The sequence below is a fragment of the Rhinoderma darwinii genome, chromosome 1 (genome assembly GCF_050947455.1).
Source record: "Rhinoderma darwinii isolate aRhiDar2 chromosome 1, aRhiDar2.hap1, whole genome shotgun sequence".
Taxonomy (NCBI): Eukaryota; Metazoa; Chordata; class Amphibia; order Anura; family Rhinodermatidae; genus Rhinoderma; species Rhinoderma darwinii.
The window spans coordinates 649,256,852-649,277,892 of NC_134687.1; the positions used below are offsets into that span (position 1 = coordinate 649,256,852).

At 42.5% G+C, this 21,041-nt stretch overlaps 1 pseudogene; it reads right to left on the reverse strand.

Moving 5' to 3' along the window:
- The window catches only part of LOC142698297 (uncharacterized), a 617,727-nt pseudogene that overhangs the window by 26,853 nt on the left and 569,833 nt on the right, over positions 1 to 21,041 (reverse strand).

Sequence of the window (21,041 nt, forward strand, 5' to 3'; positions counted from 1 at the left end):
GGGCTCCCACTTGGAGTCTCAACGGCTTGGTTACGGACACAACTTGGTCAGGCAATGGCAGTCCATCCACTGAGGCAACGATCAACGTCTTTTCAAGTAGGATAGTAGGCAACTGAAGGAGGTCCACAAGGTCCTGGCAGATGAAGTTGGCTGCAGAGTCCAGATAGGCAGAGACCTGATGGGACCTCTCGCCAGCAATGATGGTTACGGGAATGAATAGTTTGGAAGAGAGTTCTTGATTCAATGTGTTGACGCCCAGGGTTATCTCTCCAACCAAACCTAGGCGCTGGGGTTTTTTGGCTTGTGAGGACACAGATGCACAACATGGCCAGGGAGGCCGCAATATAAGGTCTACTTGCATCGGGACCTCGGGCAACGTAATAGAAGCAGGCAAGAGGGGTTGCTGAAAGTTGGGTGCCAATCTAGGGCGCCAATGCTCCTGACAAACCTCGTGAGATCTCTCCCTCAGCCTTATGTCTACCCGAGTGGCAAGCAGAATCAAGGCACGTCCAGGACCAGGCGGCGGCAAGACGTCAGGTGAGGCGTAGCAAATCAAGCGTAGACTACAGCACAGCACGGCACTAGGACTGGGAGCACGGAAACAGGATACGGGATACAGGAACAAGGTACACTGGGAAACTGGAAGACACTGGGAGACCATAAGCACGACAAACTTTGGGTAACGAACAATGCTCTGGCAAAGAGCAAGAGGGCAGATCCTTTTTTATAGCCCAGACTTCCTGCAAAAATGCGCGCACTGGCCCTTTAAGACTGTGTACGCGCGGGCACCCGCCGGAGACACTCGAAGTCCGGAAGTGAGTGCTGGCGCCTCACAGGAGGACGACGCTGCAAGCAGGTAAGATGTCCATGGCCACAGCCGTCGGGGACTAAGGCAGAACGACGGACCGTGGCCAGACGTTACACCTACGCTCCTCCTTATTTGACTAAACAAATAATAACTAACAAACCAGAAACTCTAACACCCTTTGGTAAAACCGGTGCCTTTTCAGGATGTATGTATAATATTGCACACATACAGTGGAACAACCAAACCATTGTATTTCTTCCTAATCTAGAAGAAACTATTAGTACAGTATGGGTACCAGAGCCTTTACCCTATGAAAATCTTATTTTGCCCTTGAATAAACTTAGGGAAATATTACAAGGGTCTGACCAGGTGAGGAAAATGACGACAGCGCACAATGTGACTTTACAAACGGTAAAAATGGCAGCCACTATTACTGGAGGCCATTTAACACATTTGGCATCGCAACTTCAGGATGTCACTACACATCATTGTTATGACATCTTTACGGGGTTCTCACCCACGGCTTCAAAAATATTAAGTTACCTGTTTCAACCACTTATATGTGTAATGATTTTGTTTGTGATACTAACATGTTTTAATTGTTATGCTTTTTGTAAAATAAGGACAGCTTTTGGTAAAAGGCCACTATTATATAATGAAAGATTGTTGTGAGATATTAGGTCACTGATCTATGGTGAATCAGGTGAAGAAAACCACTTCGCTGAAGGAAGCAGCCAAAGTTCCATTCATGGGTAATTCAGTAACCTAATTTATCACAAAAGGTGGGATTTGTGAAGGAATAACTTGAAAATTCCATGTTTTGTATTTTGTGTCAGTATACACTACACAGTGTGATATTAATTTTTGTCTTTCAGTTTGCCTTGTAATAATCTGCAGATGCTCTGCAGATTACTTAGTTATTTCTTCTTGGCAGTAAAACAGTTAATGCAAGTAACAATTAGTGATCACGTGCTTAGTACAAGGGAATTCACTCTTTTCTGTATTTATCAAGGACGGAGGGATTCTCCTTTTGCTGATTACACTCTATGAGTTATGCTCTTTGTTCTATGTGTCTTATAAATATACGCTGTATATGATAATAAATTGGAGTCTTTCCTTTTGAGAATTTGGTCTCAGGGTGATGGACCCACCGAGTTCGTATATACCTTCTTCTAATTTGGAACCTACAGAAATCAAGGCATAGTGGTACCGTTGCGACTACACTGGCACATCTCCCCACTAGTTTCATCAAACTTAGATGCCAAACCCCTGCAGATAGCACCACATCCCGCCTGCAGATAGCACCCCCCCTGTAGATAGCGCCACTGAAGCTCCCTCTAGGAGCGGAATCCCTTGCCAGGGCGTTGCCGTCATTTTTGGCCGGGAATTGTGCTAGAGGGAGCCGCTGAAGTCTCTGTTGATATATGGACAGGGAAAGTGATGTCAGGGACTCCTCCGGGAGTGGAATCCATGGCCTATTTAAGGGAGGATAATTTCTCAAATCGGACGTGCCACTTTAAAGGGTATGTGCACATGGGGCGGATAAGCTGCAGATTTTCTACATAGTATATCATTGTGGGAAAATCTGCAGCGTATTACAGTAGCAGCAATGAGGATGAGATTTTAACAAATCTCATGTATACGTTGCGCAAAAAAAAACACAGAAAAGAAGAGCACTGCAGATTCTCAATCTACATGTCAATATGTCTTCTGAAAACGCTGCAGAAGTTCCGCAGTGTTTACACCGTGTGTGGACGCAACATAAGTGGGAATAAGAATTTACTTATCCAAGTCATTCTGAGATTATTTTTCAGAACACATTGTTCTTTATATTAGTGATAACTTTTGCTCCATACATTCTGTGTTACATAGTTAATAAGGATGAAAAAACACACAAGTCCAACCTATAATCCGACCGTGTTGATCCAGAGGAAGACAAAACCCCCCATGAGGTGAATGACAATTGTCTCATTAGGGGAAAACTCCTCCCAGACTCCAAATCTGGAAATAACAACAAATCCCTGGATCACCGTCCCATCTCCAGAATCTAATACCCATAACTTGTAATATTAAAGAGAACCTCCGGTTATACTTACATTATATAGAAAACTGTTATACTGCCAGAGTGTTTTAGTTTTCTATATGTCAGCATGAGGGTATGTTCACACGCAAACGTAAAAACGTCTGAAAATGCAGAGCTATTTTAAAGGGGAAACAGCTCCTGATTTTCAGACGTTTTTGAAGCCACTCACGATTTTCGCTGCGTTGTTTTATGGCCGTTTTTGGAGCGGTTTTCCATAGTCAATGAAAAACGGCTCCAAAAACGTCCCAAGAAGTGACCTGCACTTCTTTTTCACGGCCGTCGGAACAGAACGCCATTTTTCCCATTGAAATCAATGGGCAGATGTTTGGAGGCGTTCTGCTTTGGATTTTTCGGGCGTTTACGGCCCGAAAAACGGTCGAAAATAGGCCGTGTGAACATACCCTAACCGGAGGTTCTCTTTCATATTACAAATTCTGGGTACTAGATTCTGGAGATGGGACGGTGATCCAGGGATTTCTTGTGATTTCCAGATTTGGATTCGGGGGAGGAGTTTTACCCTATTGAGGCAATTGTCATCCACCTCATGGGGGTTTTATCTTCCTCTGGATCAACACTGTCGTATTATAGGTTGGACTTGATGGACTTTGTGTCTTTTTTCATCCTTATTTAAATTCCACAGACTGATCCTTCTCTCTCCGGACATCTGACGTCCGGGGAGAGTTGGGAAGTCGCCATATACATTAGAAGGTCAGCAGGTCCGGTCTACATACATTTAATTTGTAGGACTAGCTTAGCATAATGGTGGAGATTGATGACTGGCAGGAACATACACCTGGTACGACTGCCCATCCTCCACACTACAGATGAGCGGCATGTCACAGAATATGATTGTGTTGTTCCTCCCCACAAATGTGCCCAGATGTGTAAAGTAATGGCCCCCACATCACAGGTTTCCAGCAGCTGATCTCAATGTCTCTGGGGGGCCGATATTAACGCCTTCCATCATTGCTCCTTAGATGTTCTGCACGGACAGGAGGTAAAGCAAGGAACGTGTGTTTGGAGCTCCGGCATCGGCCCCATCAGGAACATCTGTCACACCCTCAGATTTTATGTGCAGGATCACAAAGGAAAACCTGTCAATCATTCTGTTTGGGTGGGGGAAGCAGGACTCACAAGCTTTCTCTAGGAGTCCTGGCAGCATTTAGAAGGGAACCCGTCAGTAAGTTTGGAGCCACCAAACCCCCAGCATGTCGTTATGTAGCTGGAGTTTAGTGTTCCAAACCTTCCCATGTCAAAACCGTCCGTTTTAGGAAAATAAATTACAAGTTAGTGAGAGGAGTCCAGGAGAGGCGTCCAGCGGGAATGAACATTACACACATGAAGCCGAGGATGGTACACCTCGCTTTACTGCGCTCGTACAGTGTACTGCTCTGGGCTTCATTTGTGGCAAAGACAAAATCTGTCTGGTGAACGGAGCGCTCTTGATTTATTGGACATACACAGGAAATATAAGGATCTAACGTGATGTGAAAAGAGTCTAAATTGTGGCGCGCCTACATTACATGTCATTGTACACACGTGTATATGTACTGCACATGACGTTATTAGGACTTCAACATGGCCGCCAGTCCAGCCTGTGCCCCCAGTAACGCAAAACATATATATCGGTCTCTTCTTACCTTGTGATGTGGGCGGCCGGTAGTTCTCCATCATGACCTCCTCGTACAGATCCTTGTGTCCTTCTAGATACTCCCACTCCTCCATGGAGAAATAGACATTGACATCCTGACACCTTATAGGAACCTGACACACACAATGATACAGTCATCACCCAGACACCTCCAGTGCTGTTACTGTAGAATTTCCCAGCAGTGTCACCTCTCCAGTCAGCAGCTCAGTCATCTTGTAGATCAGTTCTAAGATCTTCTTCTCATGTATCCGGGAGTGAGGGGGAGGCTCTGTGATGGGGCTCTGACCACTGCTCCATCCTCCTGACTCATGGATGATGGGAGTCGTACAGTCACCCGATGTCTTCTTCACTATTGTGTACTCCTGTGTATGGAGAGAGACACTTAGAGAACTGAACACAGTATTCCCCACTCAGTAGAAAGAGGGAGATTGTGACCCCGCTGTATAGAGCTGTAGTGACCCCACATCTATAATACTGGAGACCTCAACTACAAAAAGACATTGAGGAAATAGAACGAAGCCAAAACTAAAAAGGAAATAATATTGTGGGGTCTAGATGGACCATGTTCTCCTTCTATGTTTCTATATAGAGGTCATCCTGATCCTCCTGGTTCCTTGTCATTCTCATTGCTCTACAACATTACTATTGCTGCATTGGTGACATGTCACATAACGGACCATATTGGTGGCTGATCTTCAGCTTTTCTGCTGTTGGCTTCTTGACGTCACTTGGAAGGTCTGGACGCTGTTATACAGGACACTGGATTCTTCCTATTATGTATTGTCCCTTCCCTATGTGTGACTTGTTCTATAATGTAGAAAAGTTTACCTCTCCGCTCAACAGGTAGATGATCTCCAAGGTGAAGTCTAATATTCTTCTGCTCATCTCATTCCTGTCCTTGTACATCCATGGTGGGTCATACAGGAGAAGGAACGTTGTGGAGGAGAAGATGAGAAAACTGGAGGATCTAGTACTGCAGACGTCTTTATGAAGAAAGGAGAAGATGGAAATTATACAGGGAACAACATCATGTGTGACATACAGAACCTCACTTATTGATCATTGAGAGAAACATCTTCTCAGAGCCGTCACCACATGGAATAAAGGGGTATTCCCAACACGGACATTTCTCCAGAAGATATGCCAGAAATGTCTGATAGATGCGGCTCCACCTCTGGCTGTGCTCGGCTGTTTCTGGAACTCCTATACAAGTGAATGGAGAGAGTCGTGCACATGTGTGGTCACCTCTCCATTCTCCACCAGGATGTAGTCATCACCTCACCAGGCAGGTCACCCCTGTTCTCCACATAGAGGTGGGACCCCATATATCAGAAATTTATGGCATATCTCTCAGGTGAGAAGAGTAAAATGAAGACATTTCTCCCCCAGACAATGAAGACCTGACTCCTGACAACCCGACACATGGCGGATACTGGGGATACATTGCTGACATCTCACAAGATGTGGTGCACACTATGCAGTCAGGGTTTGATATACACTGATTATCAGGATTGTCCCTGTTGCTATGTGTGATCACTTATTTAATATACACTGATTATCATGATTGTCCCCTAGGTGCTATGTGTGATCACTTATATAATATATACTGATTATCAGGATTGTCCCCTAGGTGCTATGTGTGATCACTTATATAATATACACTGATTATCAGGATTGTCCCTTAGGTGATCTGTGTGATCACTTATATAATATATACTGATTATCAGGATTGTCCCTTAGGTGCTATGTGTGATCACTTATATAATATACACTACGGTTCAAAAGTTTGGGGTCACCCAGACAATTTTGTGTTTTCCATGAAAACTCACACTTATATTTATCAAATGAGTTGAAAAATGACTAGAAAATATAGTCAAGACATTGACAAGGTTAGAAATAATGATTTTTATTTGAAATAATAATTTTCTCCTTCAAACTTTGCTTTCGTCAAAGAATGCTCCATTTGCAGCAATTACAGCATTGCAGACCTTTGGCATTCTAGCTGTTAATTTGCTGAGGTAAATCGGGAGAAATTTCCCCCCATGCTTCCAGAAGCCCCTCCCACAAGTTGGATTGGCTTGATGGGCACTTCTTGCGTACCATACGGTCAAGCTGCTCCCACAACAGCTCTATGGGGTTGAGATCTGGTGACTGCGCTGGCCACTCCATTACTGATAGAATACCAGCTGCCTGCTTCTTCCCTAAATAGTTCTTGCATAATTTGGAGGTGTGCTTTGGGTCATTGTCCTGTTGTAGGATGAAATTGGCTCCAATCAAGCGCTGTCCACAGGGTATGGCATGGCGTTGCAAAATGGAGTGATAGCCTTCCTTATTCAAAATCCCTGTTACCTTGTACAAATCTCCCACTTTAGCAGCACCAAAGCAACCCCAGACCATCACATTACCTCCACCATGCTTGACAGATGGCGTCAGGCACTCTTCCAGCATCTTTTCAGTTGTTCTGCGTCTCACAAATGTTCTTCTGTGTGATCCAAACACCTCAAACTTCGATTTGTCTGTTGTTAAAGGGGGTGGGGTAATAGCGGGATTCACTGGTTAGTGGCACCCACTATTACTACCGCCTTTATAATCAGGGTCACTAGGGTTATGCCTAGTTCCCCTACCTTTTCCTTATACTAACGTCGATCTAATTGCTTTAGCGGATACTCAAGGGAATAAGACCGTATAGTAAATAAAGGTAATATTTATTAACATACAGTAATCACTCTCATATGTATAATAAGTAACTGATCACAGTACAGTATAAACACGGTATCACACTCCTAATTATACCGCCACCCACTTACCTAAACATACACAGAATACAGTTACGTTACAACACAATACACAAAAGTTACTTGATTCTCACACGCTCTCTATCTCTATCCCGCTCCCTCCTAATATAACTTTCCCTATACACTAAGGGTTAATAAGGGATAAGGAGGAACAAGGGGAATGGGTTACTGTGTAAAACAGACAGCAAGGGTTAACTCAGGGACTGTGGGACAGCAAGGGTCAACTCAGGGACAGAAAGGGTTAACTCAGGGACTCTGGGACAGCAAGGGTTAACTCAGGGACAGCAAGGGTTAACTCAGGGACTCTGGGACAGCAAGGGTTAACTTACTCAGGGAGAGCAAGGGGTTAACTCTGGGACAGTAGGGACTCAGGGAGAGCAAGGGGTTAACTCAGGGAAGCAAGGGTTAACTCAGGGACAGTATCAAGGGGTTAACTCAGGGAAGCAAGGGTTACAGCAGGAGGAGACAGGGTTAAGTGTAGCTGCTGCTACACTTGATACTTAGCGTGACTTTGTGGAGCAGCAGAGGCAGGAGCAGGAGTTCGAGGTCTTTGGAGGAGAGAGAGAGAGAGAGGTGAGCCGTCGTCGGTGGTGTGTGAAGGCAGCTCTCAGCTGATAGTCTTCAGCTAGCTTCGGCTCCTGAGCGTACCGACGCAGGGCTATTTAACCCTGTCGGTACGCTCGCAGAGGGGAGTGTGGCGCTTGCCCCAGGCTAGCATGGGTCGGCATGGTGATAATGTATCACCAGCCGACTCATGAGAGCCCGCACGAGACAGTCCGTGCGCGCGGGAGACTTGAAATGGAGACAGGGGATATCTATCCCTTGTCTCCATGGTTTCCTAACAAAGCAGGGACATGCTAATTGTCCTGCTCTGCTTCCAACCGTATTCATGACCAGGGCTGTTGTTGTTACAGCCCTGGCTCATGATACATTATATGTACTATACATACATACATACACACATATATATATATATACATATACATACACACACATACACTGTATACATACTATATATATATATATATATATATATATATATATATATATGGACACTTCCCTTTACATCTGTCCATAACATTTTTTTCCAATCTTCCTCTGTCCAATGTCTGTGTGCTTTTGCCCATATTAATCTTTTCCTTTTATTAGCCAGTCTCAGATATGGCTTTTTCTTTGCCACTCTGCCCTGAAGGCCAGCATCCCGGAGTCGCTTCTTCACTGTAAACATTGACACTGGCGTTTTGCGGGTACTATTTAATGAAGCTGCCAGTTGAGGACCTGTGAGGCGTCTATTTCTCAAACTAGAGACTCTAATGTACTTGTCTTGTTGCTCAGTTGTGCAGCGGGGCCTCCCACTTCTCTTTCTACTCTGGTTAGAGCCTGTTTGAGCTGTCCTCTGAAGGGAGTAGTACACACCGTTGTAGGAAATCTTCAGTTTCTTGAAAGCTCTCTTTTTCTACCCATTTGGAGAGTTTAATCGAAACCACAAATGTAATGCTCCAGATTCTCAACTAGCTCAAAGGAAGGTCAGTTTTATAGCTCCTCTAAACAGCAAAACTGTTTACAGCGGTGCCAACATAATTGCACAAGGGTTTTCTAATCATCCATTTGCCTTCTAACACAGTTAGCAAACACAATGTACCATTAGAACACTGGAGTGATGGTTGCTGGAAATGGGCCTCTATACACCTATGTAGATATTGCATTAAAAACCCGACTCTTGCAGCTAGAATAGTCATTTACCACATTAACAATGTATAGAGTGTATTTCTGATTAATTTAATGTTATCTTCATTGAAAAAAACTGTGCTTTTCTTTCAAAAATAAGGAAATTTCTAAGTGACCCTAAACTTTTGAACGGTAGTGTAATGATTATCAGGATTGTCCCTTAGGTGCTATGTGTGATAGATTAGATAGATAGATAGATAGATAGATAGATAGATAGATAGATAGATAGATAGATAGATAGATAGATAGATAGATAGATAGATAGATAGATAGATAGATACTTTATTTATGCCCAAGGGGAAATTGGTTTACAGTTGTAACTCCCATTTTCAGCACATATTATACAACACAATACAACATACAACGACAACATATATTAAGCCCTTCAGGATACAGCCTGTTTTGGCATTTTTTCAAATCTGACATGTGTTACTTTATGTGGTAATAACGTTGGAATGCTTTTACCTATCCAAGCGATTCTAAGATTGTTTTCTCGTGACATGTACTTTGTTACTGAAAAAATTTTGTCGATAATTTTGGTATTTATTTATGAAAAACACCACAATTTAGAAAAAATTTGCAAAAATTTGCATTTTACTAAATTTAAATGTATCTGCTTGTAAAACAGATAGTAATACCACACAAAATAGTTACTAGTTAACATTTCCCATATGTCTACTTTATGTTTGCATCGTTTTTTGAACATCCTTTTATTTTTCTAGGACGTTACAAGGCTTAGAACTTTAGCAGCAATTTCTCACATTTAAAAAAATTTCAAAAGGCTATTTTTACAGGGGCCAGTTCAGTTCTGAGGTGGCTTTGAGGGCCTTATGTATTAGAAAATCCCCAGAAGTCACACCATTTTGAAAACGGCACCCCTCGAGGTATTCGAATCAGCATTCATAAAGTGTTTTAACCCTTTAGGCGTTTCACAGGAATTAAAGCAAAGTAGAGGGGAAATGTACAAAATTTTTTTTTTTTGCCGAAATTCATTTCTAATAAAAAAAAAATTGTAACACAGGTTTTACCAGGGAAATTCAACTCCATCTTTATTGCCCAGATTCTGCAATTTTTATAAATATTCCACATGTGGCTCTAGTGTGATAATGGACTGAAACACAGGCCTCAGAAGCAAATGAGCACCCAGTGGATTTTGGGCCTCCTTTTTTTTTAGAATATATTTTAGGCACCTTGTCAGGTTTGAAGAGGTCTTGTGGTGCCAAAACAGTGGAAACACCACAAAAGTTACCCCATTAGGAGAAACTACACCTTCAAGGAATTTATCTAGGGGTATTGTGAGTAGTTAGCATTTTGACCACACAGGTTTTTCGCTAAATTTATTAGAATTAGTCTGTAAAAATGAAAATCTACATTTTTTCTGAAAAAACATAGAAATTGTTAATATTTACAAGAAATAATAAAGAAAATGTACCCCAGCATTTGTAAAGCAATGTCTCCCGATTACGGCAATATCCCATATGTGGTAATAAACTGCTGATTGGACCCACAGCAGGGCTCAGAAGGGAAGGAGTGCCATTTGGATTTTGGAGCACGGATTTTGCTGGATTAGTTTTCGGTTCCATGTCGCGTTTACAACACCCTGGAGGGACCAAAACAGGGGAAACACTCCAAAAGTGACCCCATTTTGGAAACTACACCTCTCAAGGAATTTATCTAGGGGTATAGTTAGCATTTTTACCCCACAGGTTTTTTGCAGAATTTAGTGGAATTAGGCAGTGAAAATGAAAATCGACTTTTTTTCTAAAACAGCATAGAAATGTTAAATTTTTACAAGGAATAAAGGAAAAAAAGAACCACGACATTTGTAAAGCATTTTCTCCTGATTACAGCAATACCCCATATGTGGTAATAAACTGCTGATTGGACCCATGGCATCGCTCAGAAGGGAAGTAGCTCCATTTGGATTTTGGAGCACGGATTTTGCTGGATTGTTTTTCGGTGCCATGCCGCCTTTGCAACGCCCTGGAGGGACCAAAACAGTGGAAACCCCCCAAGTTACCCCATTTTGGAAACACCCCTCAAGGAATTTTTCTAGGGGTATAGTGAGCATTTAGACTCCACGGCTCTTTTGCAGAATTTATTAGAATTAGGCCGAGAAAATTAATATAATTTTTTTCCCACTAAAATGTTGAATTTTCTCATTTTCACGAGTGATAAAGGAGAAATAAACAACCAATTTTTGTAAAGCAAATTCTCCCGAGTACGGAAATACATTTTTTTCAGTAGAAATGATTTAACCCTTTCAGGACTGATCCATTTTTTGCTTTCTTATTTTCATTTTTCATTACCCGCCTTCCAAGAGCCATAACTTTTTTTTTTTTCCGTCAGTAGAGTGATGTGAGGGCTTATTTCTTGCGGGAGGAATTGTAGTTTCTATTGATACCATTTAAAGTGCCATAAAAAGTACTGGGAAACTGAAAAAAAAACAGGAAAATATAGTAATATAGGAAAAAAAATCTGATTCCATTTTTTGGGGTTTTCGTTTTTACGGTGTTCACCGTGCGAGTTAAATAATGGTATATTGTAATAGTTCGGCTTTTTATTTTTTTTACATTACTTTAGAAGAAAAATTTCTTTTTTTTTTAAACTTTTTTCTTTCTCACTACTAATAACTTTAATTCTTCTACACATTTTATCAGTCCCCTCAGGGGACTTGTACCAGCGATCACTGGTGCAATATACTGCAATACTAATGTATTGCAGTATATTGTTATTTTTACAGGCTTCTGTAACCGCACGACCGCTGTTCCTGTCCGTTAGTCCCGGGTGTCAGCTGTAATACACTGCCGACACCCGCAGCGTATGGAGCGGGCTCAGCATGTGAGCCCGCTCCATACATCAACCCCCGCACCATGACGTGCTATTAAGTCATAGTGCGCAAAAGGGTTAATGCACAGCGGATGGTGTGAATATTGCAATCTTCCAGTGGTATGCCATTTTAGTGCATAATATGTTATGCCCAGTTTGTGCCACTGAAGACAAATACCTCATAAAACGTTAAGCGGGTTCTCTCGGGTATGGCGATGCCATATATGTGGATGCAAACTGCTGTTTGAGCACGCTGCAGGGCTCAGAAGGGAGGGACGCGATTTTGCTTTTGGAGCGCAGATTTTGCTTGGTAGTTTTTTTGTTTTGGGTTTTGCTGGTATTCCGTTTATGATGTGGGGGCATATGTAATCTGTGCGGAGAACATCAGGATATATGTAATCTGTGCGGAGAACATCAGGGCATAAGAGAGTATAATAATGCGGTAAATAAATAATTCATAGATGTGTGGCCGGTGTCGCACTGATAAATGGCGCCCGATCTTATCCGCTTTTGGACACTCTGCACATTTTGCATCGCCATATGCTGAGCGCCAGAACTTCTTTATTTTTTCACCACCGGAGCTGTGTGAGGGCTTATTTGTTGCGGGACAATTTGTACTTTTCCTTGGTACCATTTTGGGGTACATGTGATTTTTTTTGATCACTTTTTCTTAATTTTTTTGCAAGCCGGGTGACCAAAAACAAGCAATTCTGACAATGTTTTTTAGTTTCTTTTTTTTGCGGCGTTCACCGTGCACTATAAATGACTATTTTACTTTATTCTGCGGGTCGGTACGATTACGGCCATACCATATGTATATAGGTTTTTTTTTTGCAGCGCTTGCGCAATAAAATCAATTTTTTATAAAATTATTTATTTTCTGTGTCACCATATTCTGAGAGCCGTAACTTTTTTATTTTTCAGTCAAAAAAGCTGTGTAAGGGCTTTTTTTTTGCGGGACGGGTTGTAGTTTTTATCGGTACTATTTTCGGGTACATGCGACTTTTTGATCACTTTTTATTCTCTATTTTGGGAGGGGTGGTGACCAAACAAATAGCGATTCTGGTGTCATCTTTTATTGATTTTTTTTGGGGTGTTCATCGTGCGGGGAAAAATAACATTATAGTTTTATAGTTGGGGTCGTTACGAACGCGGTGATACCAGATATGTGTACTTTTTTTAACGTGTTCATTTTTTTCCTATAATGAAAGTCTTATTATAGGAAAAAAATGCAGTGTTTGTTTATATAACATAACTTTTATTACTTTTTTTTAGCTTTTTTTACTTGTCCCACTAGGGGACACTTAGACTTGCAGCTCTGATCGCTGCTGGAATACATTACACTACCTACGTAGTGTAATGCATTCCAACTGTCATTGTGACGTGACAGTCACACTGACAGGAAGACTCGGAGGACCGGCAGGAGACTGCTCCTCGGAGGCTTCCGTACATGGCAACCCGGAGGTCATTGTCTGACCTCCTTTGATGGCCAAAGATATGCATTTCTTAGGTAAATCAGAAGTATCTTCTGTCAGAAGGGGCTTATGAACTGACCCCTTAACCCCTTAACGACCGGCGTATAGTGTTTTTACATCGGCCGTTCAGGGTAGTTCTTCTGAAGTTTAGGCTTTTCACGTCTGCACTTCAGAAGAACTTTTCGGTCATCGTGTGGGGTGCTGCTGAAGACCGGGCTGTTAGTAACAGCCTCGGGCTTCAGGACCACGATCGGAGACCACTAGCAGTGTTTTCTGATCGTATTTAACCCCTCAGATGCGGCACTCAATAGCAAGCGCCGCATCTGAGTGGTTTGGGAGGGAGGGGGACGCATCGGAGCGGTTTTCGCAGCGATCTCCTGAAGTCCGGGCTGCTGGTAACAGCCTCGGGCTTCAGGGAAACGATCGGAGACAACTAGCAGTGGTCTCCGATCATATTTAACCCCTCAGATGCGGCGCTCAATAGCAAGCGCCGCATCTGAGTGGTTTGGGAGGGAGGGGGCCGCATCGGAGCGGTTTTCCCGGTCATCGGGTAATCTGCCTCTGAAGCCAAGGCTGTTAGCAACAGCCTTGGCTTCAGAGTGATGATCGGAGACCAATAACAATGGTCTCCGTTCATGTGATCACTGTGGGAACCATTTACAGTGATAACAAAATGAAAAACGAAGTGTTTCTCCTACCTGACTCTCTGTCTCTCCTCACACTTGTTACTTTGTATGAGAAGTGACAGAGAGAGAATTTTACTGTGACACCAAAGACACTAAATTACAAAAAAATCTAATATATAAACTTTATATAAACTTCAATTGTATACCTAGGCTAGGGTTATCCTTAGGGCACGTTCACACGTGGCGGAGTTTTTCCGCTGCAAATGTTGGTGCAGATTTGGGGCAATTACGCTACGAATATGCACCAACATTTGCATATTTGACAGGTAATTCAGACGTGGCAGAAATCACAGCGGACTTGCCACAGATTTCAGTTTTTGCATTGCAAAGGCTGAAATCCGCAGTGAAATTCCGCTTCTCCGCAACAGACAGTGCATGCTGCGGAGGGAAAATTCTGCACTGCAGCCTACTTGTCCGCAGCGTCTGAACTAACTTTCCTAAATATGGATAGAAACAAATGTAAAAAACGGCCGCTGGAGAATTCCACTGCGGACTGTCCGCAGCGGAATTCCACAGCAATTCCGCCACGTGTGAACGTGCCCTTAGGGTTAGTCTAAGGTTATTCTAGGTTATATTCTAGAGTTAGCCTAGGTTTAGTCTAGGGTTAGCCTAGGTATAGTCTAGGTTTAGCCTAGGGTTTTTGTGTAGCGTACGTGTGTGATGATTGTGTAATTTTTTTGTGCAAAAAAAAAAGTAAAAAAAAATTATATGTAAAAAAAAGTTTTATAGTCTACGTGTTTGTTCGATATCAGTTTTTTGTGGAGCGTGCTTTTGTGAAGTCCGTGTATTTTTGTGAAAAAAAAAATTAAAAGAAAAAATAATAACATTTGTCTGTGTGTGCGTCTGGTTACAATCTTTGTTGTGCGTGTGTGTAATTACAATGGCCCATAGAAGTTTCACGGGGAAGAGGCATACGCCATTTTAATTTCTGACTCTGATGAAAGCGATACAGAAACCGCGTCCGAGGTAGAAATGTTGTCTACCAGTGATCGTGACGACCGTGATACGCTTTCTGCAAATGCAAGTGTCGCTGAGTCCACAGGCACAGCGCATGTCACAGAAGTACCACAAAACACGACCCACTCTATTCCCCCAGAATATATTGAGTGGGCACCCACAGAGTCATTTTCCCCTAATATCCCAGAATTTATTGCCACACCAGGGATAAATATTAATGTGGAAAATTTTACACCCCTTGATTTTTTTAAAATATTCATTACAGATGAACTATTGGAGCTGGTTGTCAACCAAACCAATCTGTATGCTCGCCAATTCTTTGCTGAAAAGCCAACGTCCTCCTATGCAAAGTAGTGGCAACCCACAAATACTGGCGAACTTAAAAAAAAATCATCCTCAACATGGGGTTAGTGAAAAAGCACTCAATCCGGTCATATTGGGCAACAAGCCCTACACATGCCACACCTGTTTTTCCAGCCGCTATGACCAGAAGCAGATATGAAGTGCTTGATGCGCTTCCTTCATTTTAATGACAATCACCAGGCCCCCCCGTAGTGATCCAGGACGTGACCGCCTGTATAAAATAAGGCCCCTGATAAAAACTTTGGAGGAGTCATTTATGCCGGTGTACAACCCCGAAAAATAACTAGCGGTGGATGAGTTACAAAGGCAGGATCTCATTCCGCCAGTACATCCCCTCAAAGAGAGCAAAATATATGGGGTTAAAATCTACAAGCTCTGTGAGAGCGGTACAGGCTACACATCTGCCTTTAGAATTTATGAAGGCAAAGACCGTGATATTACCCACATTATTAACTCATTTACTTTCACACTGTTTTTGTAGGGAGAACCAAAAGGGAGGGTTGCTTATTGGATAATGTTTCACTGTCAAAATGCAGCAATACTGTATTTTCTGGAAAAACCTATTTTTTATTTCTTTCCACCTATTAAAAATTCTCACTATACCCCTAGATGAATATTAGCAGGACATTTATACCTGCAGTACCACGGTAAATATAGCGTGGTTCCCTAAAATCATGAAAACGCTCCTTCCAGTCAAAACTAAAATTACTTTTAGAAGAGCTAAAACTCTAAAGGAATCTGATCGCACCTACTAAACTGCGCAATATCCAACCAAATTCTGACTAAATGTTTATGTCCATAAAAGGCTCTTTCCGTTGTGGCCATGTAAGAGGCCTTTGTTGTTCCAGTATTTCCAACAAAAAGGTCGATTTCATTTCCATGGTAACCAAACAGATTTTCCCAATTAAAAGTTTTTTGAACTGTGGTAGCGGTTATGTTATTTACTTACTACTGTGTAAATGTGAGTTACAGTATGTGGGACGAACAACTCAAACCATCAGGAATAGAATTAATAAGCACAGATCCAACGTAAAGAATGGGTTTCTTAACCCCTTAATGACCAGCCTATTTTAGACCTTAATGACCAAGCTATTTTTTACGTTTTTCCATCGTCGCATTCCAAGAGCGATAACTTTTTTATTTTTGCGTCGACATAGCTGTATAAGGTTTTGTTTTTTTGCGGGACAAGTTGAATTTTTTAATAGCACCATTTTGGGGGACATATTATTTGATTAACTTTTATTAACTTTTTTTTAGGGGGGGGAATAGAAATCGGACATTTCGCCACTCTTTTTTGTGTCCTAAATCTACGCCGTTTACCGTGTGGTATAAATAACACAATAACTTTATTCAGCGGGTTGTTACGATTGCAACGATACCAAATTTGTATCGTTTTTGTATCTTTTACTACTTTTACACAGTAAAAACACTTTTTTTCAAAATTAATTCTTTTTGTGTCTCCATATTTGAAGAGCCGTAAAGTTTTTATTTTTTCTCCGATGCGGTTGTATGAGGGCTTCTTTTTTGTGGGACGACTTGTAGTTTTTATTGGTACCATTTTGGAGTAGATGCGACTTTTTGATCACTTTTTAATCAAATTTTTTTAAAGTCAGGATTTACAGAAAACAGCAATTTTTCCGTCGTTTTTTATTACATTTTTTACGGCGTTCACCGTGTGGGTTAAGTGATGTAATAGCTTTATATTTGGGGTCGTTACGGACGCGGCGATACCAAATATGTGTAACTTTTTTTACTTTATTCTGGTTTTTTAATAGTAAAGCAGTTTGTAAGGGGAAAAAGTGGGTTTTTAATTTTTTTTCACATTTTTTTTTTATTAACTTTATTAAACTTTTTTTTTTACTTTTTTACTAGTCCCACTAAGGGACTTCACTATGCGATCCTCCGATCGCTATTATAATACACTGCAGTACTTTTGTATTGCAGTGTATTACTGCTTGTCCGTTTAAAACGGACAGGCATGTGCTAGGTCATGCCTGCGGCATGATCTAGCAGGCATTCATTACAGGCAGACCTGGGAACCTTTATTAGGCCCCCGGCTGCTATTGGAGACACAGACACTCGGCGATCGTATCGCCGGGTGTCAGTGGTATGAGAGGGAGCTCCCTCCCTCTCTTCAAAACCACTCAGATGCGGTGCTCGCTATTGAGCACCGCATCTGAGGGGTTAAACGGGTGAGATCGATACTAATATCGATCTCACCCGGCAGAGCAGGGACGCCCCCAGCTCTCAGCTACGTCTGGCAGCTGAGAGCAGGGAGATTTGACAGCTCCCTGCTCTGTTTACTTATTCCGATGCCGCGACGTAAAAAGTCTATGGCATCGGAATAAGGCCCGTTAGTGACCGACGTAAAAAGACTATGGGCCGGTTACTAACGGGTTAAACAAAGTGTTTCTAGACATTGTGCCCTCAAACACAAATGCAATTTTGATGAAATCATCGTCACTCCTATAGAAATTATACCTGCAGATTCCTTTGATAGATTTATTAGATTAAAACAGAGGGAAAACTTTTGGATCTATAAATGAGGGACTTTGCATCCCAATGGACTTAATGTCATAACCGAGTCCTCATTGGATTAGTTTTGTTATAATGCTTTTTACATTTTTATTATATTTATCCTATGTATTATCCATTCTTTTACATTTCCATTTGTTTATTATTTGTTACATATTTCAAAATTGCATATTATTTATTTTTTCTATTCATTTTTCCCCTTATTTTCCCTCTCATCCAAATTGACTGTCTTTTTCGCGTATCATCTTGCAATTCATGTCCTCTTATTTTACTATCTTTTTTTACTATCTTGACTAGTGACCCAATTATACAAAGTTTCTTTCAGTCATATCGAAATTACTTTCACAACAGCTCACCCTTTTCTTTTTATTTTCCATTGTTTCCTTCCCATCCAGACTGGCTGTTTTTTTTGCGTGTCTTCTTGCGGTTCATGTCCTCTGGTTTCAATGCCTTTGGCTCCCGTATTTCCCTGCGGTTGCCTCGACTCCGATTAAGCCCTATCATATTACTGCTCCACTTTTAGCTGTCATTCCTCTCTACCCTGGTGAGTTTTTATATTTATATTTATAATAACTTTGTCCTTTTTGTATTGCCGTTTTTGTATTGCTTTTGTTTTTTACACACACAATGTTTCATATTGTTAATGTTTTAATGTTTATACACTTACATTTTTCCGTGGCTGTATACAACCAGCCTCGTGTTTCTTTGAACTCTGACCCGCCTCTCTTTGGTGTTTTTTTCGGCCCGCTGTTGCATCGTATTCAATCAATTAATTATTACAATCTTGATGTTTACCCCCTAATATATATATATATATACCTATGTCGATTGTATGTATTTCTCCAGCCTGACGAAGACACCAGTCCGGTGTTGAAATGCGTAGCATCCATTCTATTTTAATCATTATTAAACATGAACTTGGGTTAATTTTCATCCTAAGCAGCGCCACTGTGGTTCCTTTTTCTGCTTTTCACGTTATCTTAATATCGGCAACTCCTTGTGATTATTGCCTATGGAACCGGGCAGCAGTTTCTTCTCGTCAATTTGCTAGGTGTATTCCACACTTCTAAGGCTTTATTCAGACGAACGGGAAATACGTGCGTGCAACGCGCGTGATTTTCACGCACGTTGCACGGACCTATATTAGTCTATGGGGCCGTGCAGACATGTGCGTGATTTTTGCGCAGAAAAGTCACGACATGTCCGTTGATTCTGCGTTTAACGCATCACGCACCTATTGAAGTCAATGGGTGCGTGAAAACAACGCACGGCACACGGAAGCACCTCCGTACGCACAGCGTTTTTCACGCAACACTTGTTAAGTCTATGTAAATGAGTTGACCAAACTAGACAAAACAAGTACAAACCAGGAAGTGGCTTTTCACTTTCTGAGCACATGCGCACAGTTCCAACCGACATCTGCTGCAATGCCACGTGCGTGCGATGTTGAAAAACTTATCTGCTTGGTCCATGACAGACCCCAGTTGTGGAACACCAACGCAGAGGCCTACCACGACCGCACGGGCAAGGAGGTTGGCTGGGATGAGGTCGCGCAGAGCCTCTTCGGACAGGAGTGGGATAAAAGCACCACAAGAGACCGCAAAAGCATAGGTAAGTGCAGATCTCTATTGATGCTAATGCAATCGGACATGCTGTAGTGTATATCCTTGTGTTTCACATGTTTGTACTGTGCTTGGTCGCGGGTGTGTCACTGCATCATTAGGCAAGTGTTTAATGTTTAGTTGTGTTTAAAGTTTAGCGACGTTTCGGACAAGTGCAGTTTTCTGTTAGGACACATGGTCTCCTATTTTTGTCTGTTTCCTGTTCCTATGTCCAGTTGATGATGTTAAAACACGGTGGAGGAGCTGTCGGGATCAGTTCAGGAGGGAATTTGGAAGCAGAGGGCGAAGTGGGGATGGGGCGTCCAAAAAACGCCCCTACATATATATGAAACAGCTGATGTTCCTCAAGGACATTATGGAGATGCGGCCGTAAGTACTGACTGTACCTTGATGACATGTGTGTGTTCACTGTATAATCGGCCTAAAAAGCTGTTTGACCCTTGTGGACATGTTAAAAGGAGTAACGCAAAATGTTTCTGGCAGATGCAGTGATAATCTCAATGACACCGAGGAAGAAGCTGGCCATGTGGAGTCGCAGCTGGTCACGGAACAACATCCCGTGCTGCCCTTGACCCCCGACCTCACGCAAACACAAGCAGCCACCCAGTTAAGCAGCCAACCCCAGCTGCCACGGGACGTGGACAATCCCCGGACGCCACCAGCCAGACGCCGGCGCACCCAGGTTGCCACAGCAGGTGCCAACGTGGACTTGAGAGTCCTGGAGTACCTTCGGCGCTGTTCGGAGGAGGATGGATGTGACGCTTTTGGCCGTACCATAGCGCCGCTACTCCGGCGAGTCCCGGACTACCGGATGGCACGCGTCCAAGGGGCCATCCCTGCTATAATTGACTCTGCCACTCCTCCTAACAATCCACGCCAGTGCTTCCAGGTAATAGAGCAATGGCGTGGATTGCCTGAGGATTTGGTGCCCTCTACTGCACCTCTCCCTTCCCAGCCTGCACACACCTTTCCACGGCCACAGTACCAACGGCCGATGGTGACCATAATGTCACCTGGTCATGTGGTGCCTCGGGAGCGCCCTTTCGCCCCCTACGTCAGACCCCAGCCTCCCTTTGGCCAGGGCCCCCCGGCAGGGTTCAACCCTCTGTATCAGCACCACTATGCTGTTGAGGAACATCCTCAGCAGGCCCAGGGACAGTATAGTGGTGCTGAAATGCAGAGCCATCAGTCGCCATCACACAGGTGTCATGATTTATAGATGTGTGTAGGCCGATTACGGGTGGCTCGATGTGGTGATGTAAACATCGAAGTCCCAGTATGTTAATGTAGCATCATGTTGGTGCGTTTTCTATTTTTGGATGCCTGCTGGTTCCTGTTAAAAGTTACCGTTTGAAATTACAGATTAAATTGTTTTTCTGTTTGCAAGTAAGATTTGATGTGTTTGCCTCCATCTATGTGGTGGAACCCAGGTTCCCCCAAATATTCTTTTAGGTAATGTTCAAACATTATGCCGATGGAGCAAGATTGTAGCATGCCATGATTGAGGTA